General features: G+C 38.5%; 1 non-coding gene across 1 annotated transcript; it reads right to left on the bottom strand.

Annotated features, from left to right (window-relative positions):
• Positions 1-8,930: 8,930 nt before the first annotated feature.
• Positions 8,931-9,014, bottom strand: Trnap-ugg (transfer RNA proline (anticodon UGG)). Its single transcript has one exon. It is a non-coding gene; the product is annotated as a tRNA-Pro (tRNA).
• Positions 9,015-11,051: the final 2,037 nt, after the last annotated feature.

The raw sequence follows: 11,051 nt of genomic DNA, 5'->3' as shown, positions 1-11,051 counted from the left end.
GATGTGTTCCCTGCTCGTCTTAAGCGAGAGAACGTCTCGGCTGCTGTAACTAAGAGAAACTGTGAAAATAACGAAACAATAAAGATTTCCTCGCGAAGAATTTAGTGTGCAGCCATTTATTCACAGATGTTTCATAAGCACTCATTTTCTCTTCGCCAGAATTCGTGACATAATACATTTCCGAGATTTTAAAAGCAAAAAATCTGGGTAGTCACCAAAGATCCTACTCCAGTATGAATATGAAGAAATCTCACATTTGAGCTTAAGTCAATATCGAAATCTTATTACTTTGTTCTACTGACCAACGTGCAAAACTTAGAGGATAATTGTAATTTCTCTGCTGCAACCACTGAATGCGGAATATGAAAACAAATCTAAGGCTAGGGATCAGACTGGAGCAAAAGAAGCGATTACAAATGCAACAAAAATGAAATCAAAGTGTGTAGGACTTATAGCCAGGGGAATGGATAGTAAACGAACTTACACAGTTCTCTGCTGAATTGACAGGTACAAGAAAATAGCTGGACGACGACCTAATGGGTGCTAGGTTTATAGCATAAGGGAACATGAAGAATCAATATGGATTCCTGTACCCAAAACTATACTGCACTAGACTAGAGGAGTCTTTTATTCAACACGGGATATGGAATTGCTTAAGATAATGATGACGGTAACATCATTTTAATTTTGACATTTTTACTATCATTTATAGTAGTTTAAAAATTATGTTATGCAGCATTTGTTTCTTTAATGTTATTTCTGGTTTAGCAGTGTTTATATATCATATAATCACCTACAATGACAGAGATTCTCTAATTATTTTTTTCCATTCATCCCTCCATATCCATCACGAACATTTTTCGCCCTTGTGAGTGTGTAAATACCACATATTTAAGTATTCAATGGTTGATCTTTGTTTTCTTCTTAATTTTGGTATTATCTTCATATTTTGAAGCCTTTATTCTGTCATCCTTTTCACATGTCTATACCACTGCAGTAATTTTGGTATAATAAAGGGAGACAAATTGCAGCAAGCATTCATAATGTGTGTGACTACTTCTCTTTTCTTTTTATATGTTTACTTGATGACATTGCCAAATCATCCTTTGTCACTAGTAATTTTAATTTTAATTGGTCTTTCAGTCTCCAAATGTATGAATTATATCTACTAATGTTCTTAACCAATGTTTAAATAATATTACATTTGCATTAAGTTTTTTGTACTTATCACAGGAAATTCTATTTAATCATCACGTCTTGGAAGACAGATGGACAATTGAGTAAACCTATGTGTTTAGATTTAGAGAATGCTTTCCACAGTGTTGACTGGAATACATCCTTCGAAATTCTAAAGGTAACTTGAATAAAATACTAAGAGCAAAATGTTATCTACAACTTCTACAGAAAACAGACTGAACATGTTCTTTAATCTGTAGATTGAGCAAGCACTAAAGGAACCCAAGGAGAAATTTGGAAAGGGAATTAAAATTCAGAGTGAAAAAAGAAAGCCTTTAACGTTTCCTGATGATGTTATAATTCCATCAGAGATAGCAAAGGACTTAAAGCTGAATTCAGTGGACAGAGTCTTGAAAAGAAGTTATATGATGAACATCAATAAAAGTAAAGAAAGTTAGTTGAATGTAGTTGATCTAAACCATGTGATACTGAACGAAATTTATTAGTAAATGAGACACTGATAAAAGTTGATGAGTTTCGCTATCTGGGAAGAAAAATGACTGCTAATAGAAAAAGCAGAGACATTATAAAATGCAGATGTTTCTAAGAGACAGACATATACAAATTTAAGAATTAGAAAGTCATTTCTAAGGGTATTTGTCTGGGATATGGTCTTGTAGAGGAATAAAATAAGGATAGTAAACAATTCAGGCTGGCCGCGCGGCCGAGCGGTTCTAGGCACTTCAGTCCAGAAACGCGCGACTGCTACAGTCGCAGGTTCGAATCCTACCTCAGGCATGGATGTATGTGATGTCCTTAGGTTAGTTAGGTTTAAGTAGTTCTAAGTTCCAAAGTTAGATGTTAAGTCCCATAGTGCTGAGAGCCATTTGAACCAAACAGTTCAGAAAAAAGCTGACTAGGAGCTGCTACAGAACAGTGTTGAAGATCTGATGAATAGATTTAATAACTGATGAAAGGATACTCAGTCGAACTGGGGGGGAATATTTTTTTTATCACAACTTGACTAACAGATGTAATCAGTTGAGAGGACTCATTCTGAGTCCCCAAAGAACAGCTAATTTTGTAATAGAGCGAAATTTGGGGGGTTGGGGGGGGGGGGACTTCGAGAGGGAGAACAGGGCATGACAAGGATTTAAATGGGTGTGGGTTGCATTAGTTTCTGAGATCTGAATAAACTTGCTCAGCATAAACCAGCATGTAGAGCTGCATCAAACTAGACTTTGGACTAAATATCACATCGAAAACAGTTAATTACAATACTTTACACATCCCATTTAGTCATCTTTCCCAAATTTATTCATATAATTTCTATCTCTTGTAGCCCATCATTTGTGATTTTCACCTCCAGGTATTTATATTCATCAGTAGTTGCTGTAGTTCTCATCGTTTTTCGAATACTAAAACTTCAATTATTCCATTAGTTAGCACAAGGGAGAAAGAGATACAGAGAGAGAAAGGCTTTTGAGGTACTTAAATATGTTTGAGTATTCCACCTGAAGCAGAAGGGAATCAGTTTTCATTAGTCCAACATCCATAAAATACTTTTAGTTTCTGCAACGCTATCTTCAGTGAGCTTGTTTTTAATCTATTCTAATACATAACTTTTCTACATTCAAATATACACAGTTGGTTAAAGGATTTTAACATCTCTGCTTAGTAGTATATTTTCTGACATCTAAATTAAAAACACAAACTTTTGCAATTTGGCAGTATTAATTTACATCAAAAAGTGGCTTACACAAAACTATAAATATCAACAGTTAGTGTTTTTAATTTATACATGAATCTGTGGATATTGGTCATTTGTTTCTCTGCAATAGAAAGGAGTACCTTAGCAGTTGCTCATTTTGCCATCTGCCTTTTTTTTATTGCAGGTGATATTTTAACATAGTTTGCATCTTACAAGATCTAATGCTGTTTAATTTGTTATCTCTGAGCACATATGCGAGGTTCTAATGCAAATTTATTTAGACAAACAGCTGAAAACAGAGTAGGCAAAACAGAGACTTATTTTTGTTAGGCATTACACTTCATGATGTAAATTGCAAATGCAGTTGTAACTAAAAACAGAGAGGAACAAGGAAAAACATTCAAAGATTTTTTAAAATGTGTGTGTAGTTCAACAGATGGCTCAGAAACACAATAGTTTAAAAAATTACATTTCAGAAACAATTTCAGATGGCCAGTACAAAGCCACAAGAAATATGAATAATGACTGTTGGGTGAAGATGATGATATTTCACTAGAAATAATTAAAACCAGGGGAGAAATCATACAGAAGGAACTTTCAAAGTAGTTTACAAAATATATTCAAAGCACAATGAGTGTTCAAAACAGAAACAATGCTGTAATTATTAAACTTCACAAGAAAGGAAATGAAGAATACCGAAAATAATTGTCTCTGCAAAAGAAAAGATGTATTATCGATTCCACAGGTAAAATACTGCATTTTAATCTTGTAAAAGCCAGAGCTGGCTGTATAAGTGTATCTAGCTCAGTGGACCTTTTTCTGGTAACCATAGAAACTATTATTGTGGAAACTATCTGCGAGTATGAATAACCACTATGCATGCAAAACATTAATTTATAGAAGTCTTTTGTGTTAAATTCTTTTAATTATGCTCGAAAACTCTTTGAAAATAACGTGTTAATTTAATCTATGTTAGTGCATGAAGTATCCACCTACAAAAGTGCTTTCAATGTTAACTATGAAAATTAGCATCATAGAGTGTTACAGGCCATTTCAGTATGGGATCCCCTCTGTACTGCTCAAAGGCTATAATTTCCATATGCTATTGTAACATGTCTTGTGAAGGTTTGCTTCTAAGTGAAAATTAGTTCATTATTGAAAATTATTTTTTATTTATTGTTGCAAAACCACGGTTTACATCAGCTTGTTTGGGACACCTGCTAACTCAAAATTTACTTTAGTCTCAACACTGTACATGTTTAAGCCCAGTTTGCAAGAAATCTGCTGAGTGTAAGTTTGTGTGTATTAATGAAACATCATGTGTATACCAAGTGCAACAGCTTTCCTTTGACTTAATCAGGTTGTAAGGAAATTCCGAACAGAAATAGTCATACAAGGTGACTATGTGTTAATGGTAGGTGTCCAAACACCTTCCTATTTACTGATGACACTACAGTGTAGATAAATTAAAAAAAAATGGTTTAAATGGCTCTCAGCACTATGGGATTTAACTGCTGTGGTCAGAACTACTTAAACCTAACTAACCTAAGGACATCAGACACATGCATGCCCGAGGCAGGATTCGAACCTGCGACTGTAGCGGTCGCGCGGTTCCAGACTGTAGTGCCTAGAACCGCTGGACCACTCCAGCCGGCTGATAAATTTCAACAACTTTTGGAAGAACATAATAAAATAGATGTATTGTGACTGAAAATTAGAGATAATAATACAAAAATAATATACAATCAACAAAATAAAAGAAAATTGCAAATTAAAAATAATGCCATACAACTAGTTGATGAGTTTTTGTATATAGATTAAATCTGTATGAACAGGAAAAAAACGAAAAAAAGAAGCATTAAGAAACGAGGAGCTGCTTAGTGAGTAATGGACAGATGCATTTTGGTCATTTCTACAAACTGAAAAACAATGTCAATGCATTTAGGAACAAATGCAAATACTTAAGGAGACCAAAATGTTGGTGTCTGAGAATTAGACACAGGATAATGGATGGTAGACTGATCAAGAAAGTTCATTAATGGCTTCCAAGATATATGAAAAAGCCGAGACTAGAACCTAACATAAGGTGGATAGATGACAGGAAATGTGCTGAAGTTTGGATGTTAATGATGGAAAAAAGCATAACTGCTTCTCAATGTCAAAGCAGTAATTCTGTATTGTGACATGATTGTTTTAAGTGTGACCAAACTATAACTTCAATGTTTATGTGACACTACAATAGTGAAGCTTTGGTCACAGTACATACATTTTTTTTCTTTAAAAAAGGTGTTACATTACCGGTTCCAACAAACTACGTCATTGTTTCCAAACGTAAAACATCAGTTGGAGGATAATGATGGATATTTCTCACATTTCTGTAACATGTTTGGTCATAATTCCCATTACATATCCTCCAACTGATGTTCTACACTTGAAAATGACGACGTAGTTCATTGAAACCAATAATGCAAACCATTTGTTAAAGAAAAAATTATGCACTGTGACTATGGCTTCCCTACTGTAGTGTCAAAAAAGCACAAATTAGTTAAAAATTTTAGTATTTCTAAGAGTGAGAAAACATTTTAGTTATTACTTTAACTTATTTTTATTGCTGTATCTGATTGTTTTCTCCTCATTATGTCACCATATGCAGGACAATCACAAAATACATGCTATCATTTTCTCATGGTTTTTAAAAAGTACAAATAGGAACAGTAGCACTTATATTTCACTAGTATTACAGAGTTTCATTATTATGCATTAATTGTAGGTGATGAATTATTTCTTATAGTTCCCAATTGAATCATTATTTAGAAATCTTCAAGAACTAGCTATTATATTACACATAATTTTACCATATATATATATATATATATGTGTGTGTGTGTGTGTGTGTGTAATCAGCCATGCAATAGAAAAAATTCTTTATAAATGTCAGTGTCCATTGTGTTCTTCTGTTCTTAATACAAGTATATAACAACCAAAGAAACAAAAAATAAAACTAACCTTAATTTACAAATAGATCAACAGGAAAAATTCCTCATCAGCATCAATCTTCATTGTCCTCCAGTGCTGTGAATCTCGGTCTGTAAAATCAAAATAAACAAATAATGAAACCAAACTTATTTCACAAGTGCAGTAATATTCTGATAATTAAATAATGCTCAGTAAATGTGATGAAACTTTAAGCAAGTGGCATAAAAGAATTTACATTTTTACTCTTGTTTCAGTTTATTCAAATTTCTGTCCTACTTATATTTTATTTTTAAAAAGTAATTAAACTGGTTATGATTCAGCTTCTACAGTGCATAAAAACATTTAGAGGCAGAAATATTTCCTTTTTACTTCTATAAAGAGGTCACAACCCATCTTTGCCCAATTAAGTACTCCGCAACTCATCATCCCAATCTCAATGCAACTACAGATTTTAACGTTATTGCTTTTCTCCCCCACATAGAAATCTCTAGTAACACATTGCAGCCTTCGTGTTGGAGAATCTTTTGTGAAGACGTGCAGTACAAGAGGACTTCGATGGTGGCTCCTGAACAGGCAGTCGAGTGTAGTAATATGAATTAGGCAGCGTAGAATCCGACAGCGCTCTTTAAAAAATTGTAATGTACCAGAAATACGAGGGTGACGAAAAGCACCCTCTCAGGACTACGTTTCGCCAGTGTCGACGGGTTGGGCATCGGATGTGGTCGCCTTAACTCCTTTCGGTGGTCTAGGAATCGACAGGCATTAGATGTACTCATTAGTCTATGGCATTAATGGTCGTCCAAACTAAGACGTTCGTTGCCTCGCGGCTGCCGATTTCGTATTTCTGCAGTTGACTGTCTTGCGGCGTTGTGGCTCAAAAGTTGCATAATTCTAACCGTCCCTTGGGCACCGCTGTAAGTGTTAATGGGAAGCTAAGCTTTCCTACGAATAGCCTTCAGTCACAGTTCGCCATTTCGCATCCCCAGACTCGTAGCTTTGGAAAGAAAAGTGGACAACGGACTGCCTGTAGTTAGCTGATCTTGTGGTGCTACTAGAGCGAGCAAACGGAAAACCCACTCAATCTTGTTCCCCTTGGGAGTGCTATTCAGCATCGAGAACTTTTTATTTATATATTTTTATACTTGTAATTCTCTAAGTTTAGCTGGTTATTAGACTGCAGTGGTATTTAACGGGTCGCGGCGCTCTGGTGCGCCGTGAATGACCGCCCCGCCTGAGGTGCTGTGGATTTGTTTCGGAGTTAGTGGCAAAGAAGACAGTTGTGGGAAATTTCATTTTTGGTGACAGCCTGTGTGGTGTTGGAGGAATTCCACTTTAGGTGTTGACCAACCTGCGTAAGCAGGCACAATGTGGAAGCTGAAATATCGCGTGTAGCACTTAACACCAACAGCGACTTTTCAACCAGTGTCTTTATTTTTTTTTTTTTTTTTTTTTTCCCCGCGCGGTCTGAGGCTCTTCACTACAGTACGCACGGATTCCCCCGTCGGGGGTTCGAGTCCTCCCTCGGGCATGTCCGTAGCGTAAGTTAGCTTAAGTTACATTAAGTAGTGTGTAAGCCTAGGGACCGATGACCTTAGCAGTTTGGTCCCATAGGAACTTACCACAAATTCCCTAAAAAATAAAAAAGTTTTTATTATGTTGTGACTTTATTGTACAGTGGATAAAGACGTTAACAGGTTTTAAATTTGTCAAGTTAAAAAAAAAAAAGAGAAAACTTGCTGAGGACAAGAAGGAAAATGGTAAGTAGATGGGAAACGCAAGTATAAAAAATACGACGATAGCCACTGAGATATTGATTTCGAGTTCGCTGTTCTGTACAGTGAAGAACGTCCATGAAGTGTTTTGTATTTGAAAGGACTTTGTGTTGAATATAAACTACCTAGCAAATTAATGTGTCGTTTAGATAGGGTTCATAAGAATGACTTGGTCAAACCAAGAGAATATTTTTCTAGAAATCCGAGTCAAATGAGAGAACAAACGTCACCACTTTCTGAGCACGCGAAAATCTCGAATAAAGCACTTCTAGCGTCCTACAATGTGGCTTACCGAGTTGCAAAATGTAAGAAAGCCCGTACGACGACTGCGGAAGAGCTAATTCTTCTGTGTGCGCTGACTGTGCGCGGTCCACGCCGGAGCGTTGCAGCGGTCTACAACACCACATATCCGCGGCAAAGCTTCTGGTATTATGTGATCCCATTCCCTTCTCCCATAGAGAAGCATTTGCCTCGCAATATTTGAATGTTGATCTGAATCAAGTATTGCAACCTGTCATGAATGTGGCGAACTTCATTAAAAGCTAGAGTTTTTGGACAAATGTGTCACGATATGGAGGCTGAACACACATCTCTCTTACTTAATAGCGGCGCTCGATGGCTTTTCGGGGAAATGTACTATGGCGCATTTTTGATCTTAGGCGAGAGGTCTGTTCGTACCAGGGAGAACAAAATCATATTAGTGGTACGTGCTTTCTAGACACCGACTTCCTTTTAATGGTCGCATACTTACGTAATATATCTGGTAAGTTAAAATCTCGGGCTGAGACTCTGCAAATAAATGAAATTCATTTCATTCAACATTTTTGGAAACAGTTTTCCTCGTTTCAATTGGCAAGTCAAGGATTATAAAAATGTTAATTTCTTTATCATAAAACAGCCCCAACGGCATAAAGGTGTTTATTCATTTACTGGTGACAGGTTTCGACCACTGCACTGGTCATCATCAGACCGCCTACTCCATAGGAATCTGCTGAAGCTGGCGAGGTGCAGACGCTATTCTAGGAGGCATATAACTACTGCATTTCGTTCAGATAATTGCCGAAGTTGCGGACTTAAAAAACAAGCTTTTTCTTTGGAAGATAAAATGTATGATGGAGGAGAAATGCACTACTTTCCATGATTGCAGCGTTTTATAAACGACAGTGAGATAGGTCTTACTGCAGATATGGTTCAAATGGATCTGAGCACTATGGGACCAAACTTCTGAGGTCATCAGTCCCCTAGAACTTAGAACTACTTAAACCTAACTAACCTAATGACATCACACACATCCATGCCCGAGGCAGGATTCGAACCTGCGACCGTAGCGGTCGCGCGGTTCCAAACCGTAGCGCCTAGAACCGCTCGGCCACCCCGGCCAGCGTCTTACTGAAGATCTTTTTTGTGTAACTGAAGTACATTTGTCTGAACTTCATTTTCATTTTGTAAAATATTCTCCAGAAGAATGTGATGAGTTTCTGTGGGTTCAAAATCCCTTCAGTAATGATGCTTCAGTTGTGATGCTCCTTCTGAGTTCAGCACTGCAGAAGAGGATATGTTGACAAAAACATCTTCAGATTCTTCCCTAAAAGTAGAGTTTTAATGAGTGACATAGCCAACATTATGGTATTGAGATTCTAAGTATCAGAAAGAAAGCTCTGAAGCTGTTAGTTCCTTTTGCAACAATCTGCCTTTCCGAGAGTGGGTTTTCGACATTGGTTCTCATTCAAACAAAGTACACACCAAAACATTGGTGGAGAAGGTAATGAGGGTAGCTGTATCTCATTTGGTGCCTAAATTTGACAAGTTATGTAACAAGAAGCAAGCTCAAGTGTCACGTTGGGAGAGCAGTATTTTATTCGTAACTTTTTTATCAATTATTTCAGATTTTACAGTTCCCGCAGAAGAGCCATGGGTACAACGTTGGTCAGGGGAACCACGAATTCAAAAAGTTGGAACTATTGTCTTAGAATAAGGCCATCTGTAGAGTAAGGAACTCTTCAAACAATTCTCAGTCTAACTGACAATGGGAAAGAGGCAGTCCCAATTGGAAAACTAGGTAGGGGATTTCAGTTCCAGTATTTGTCTTACACCCTTGAAAATGTCACGAAACCTTGATCAGAAGTGGGAGAGGGATGGGAGGAGGGGATATTTTTAACCTAATACTGGGACAATGTCTACAAGCCAAAAAATTTAAACGCCTAGTGTATGTGAAACTGCACTGATCAGCCAGAACATTATGACCATCTACCCAATATCCGGTATGTCCACCTTTGGCATGGATAACAGCGGCGACGCGTCATGGCATGGAAGCAATGTGGCCTTGGTAGGTCGCTGGAGGGAGTCGTCACCACCACATCTGCACACCCAAGTCACCTAATTCCCATAAATTCGTGGGAGTGGAGCGATGAGCTCTGACGCCACGTTCAGTCACATCCTAGATGTCTTCGATTGGGTTGAGATTTGGCGAGTTGGGGAGCCGCCACATGTATTCATCGAACCACTGCATAACACTCCTGGCCTCGTGATATGGTGCATTATCTTGCTGAAAAATGTCACCGTTGTCGGGAAGCATGATCATCGTCAAGGGGAGTATGTAGTGTGTAACCAGTGTGGTTCAAATGGCTCTGAGCACTATGGGACTCAACATCTTAGGTCATAAGTCCCCTAGAACTTAGAACTAATTAAACCTAACTAACCTAAGGACATCACACACACCCATGCCCGAGACAGGATTCGAACCTGCGACCGTAGCAGTCCCGCGGTTCCGGACTGCAGCGCCAGAACCGCACGGCCACCGCGACCGGCTAACCAGTGTGAGATGCTCCTTGATGCCTTGCAAGCCGGCCGCGATGGTCTAGCGGTTCTAGGTGCTCAGTCCGGAGCCGCGCGACTGCTACGGTCGCAGGTTCAAATCCTGCATCGAGCATGGATGTGTGTGATGTCCTTAGGTTAGTTAGGTTTAAGTAGTTCTAAGTTCTAGGGGACTGATGACCATCGATGTTAAGTCCTATAGTGCTCAAAGCCATTTGGACCATTTTGATGCTTTGAACCAGCTGCACTGGACCCATGGATGCCCACGTGAATGTTCCCCGGGCCGGCCGAGGTGGCCGAGCGGTTCTAGGTGCTACAGTCTGGAGCCGCGCGACCGCTACGGTCGCACGCTCGAATCCGTCGTCTTACAGGGGAATAGCTCCTCGACACCTGTACTGTGAAGCCGGCCGGTGTGGCCGAGCGGTTCTAGACGCTTCAGCCTGGAACAGCGTGACGGCTACGGTCGCTGGCTCGAATCCTGCCTCGGGCATGGATGTGTGTGATTTCCTTAGGTTCGTTAGGTTTAATTAGTTCTAAGTTCTAGGGGACTGATGACCTTAGAAGTTAAGTCCCATAGTGCTCAGAGCCATTTGAACCATTTT

This window comes from Schistocerca gregaria, chromosome 3 (genome assembly GCF_023897955.1).
Source record: "Schistocerca gregaria isolate iqSchGreg1 chromosome 3, iqSchGreg1.2, whole genome shotgun sequence".
NCBI classification, from domain to species: domain Eukaryota; kingdom Metazoa; phylum Arthropoda; class Insecta; order Orthoptera; family Acrididae; genus Schistocerca; species Schistocerca gregaria.
The sequence above is the reverse complement of the archived record's forward strand: the minus strand, read 5'-3'. Positions and strand labels throughout refer to the sequence as shown.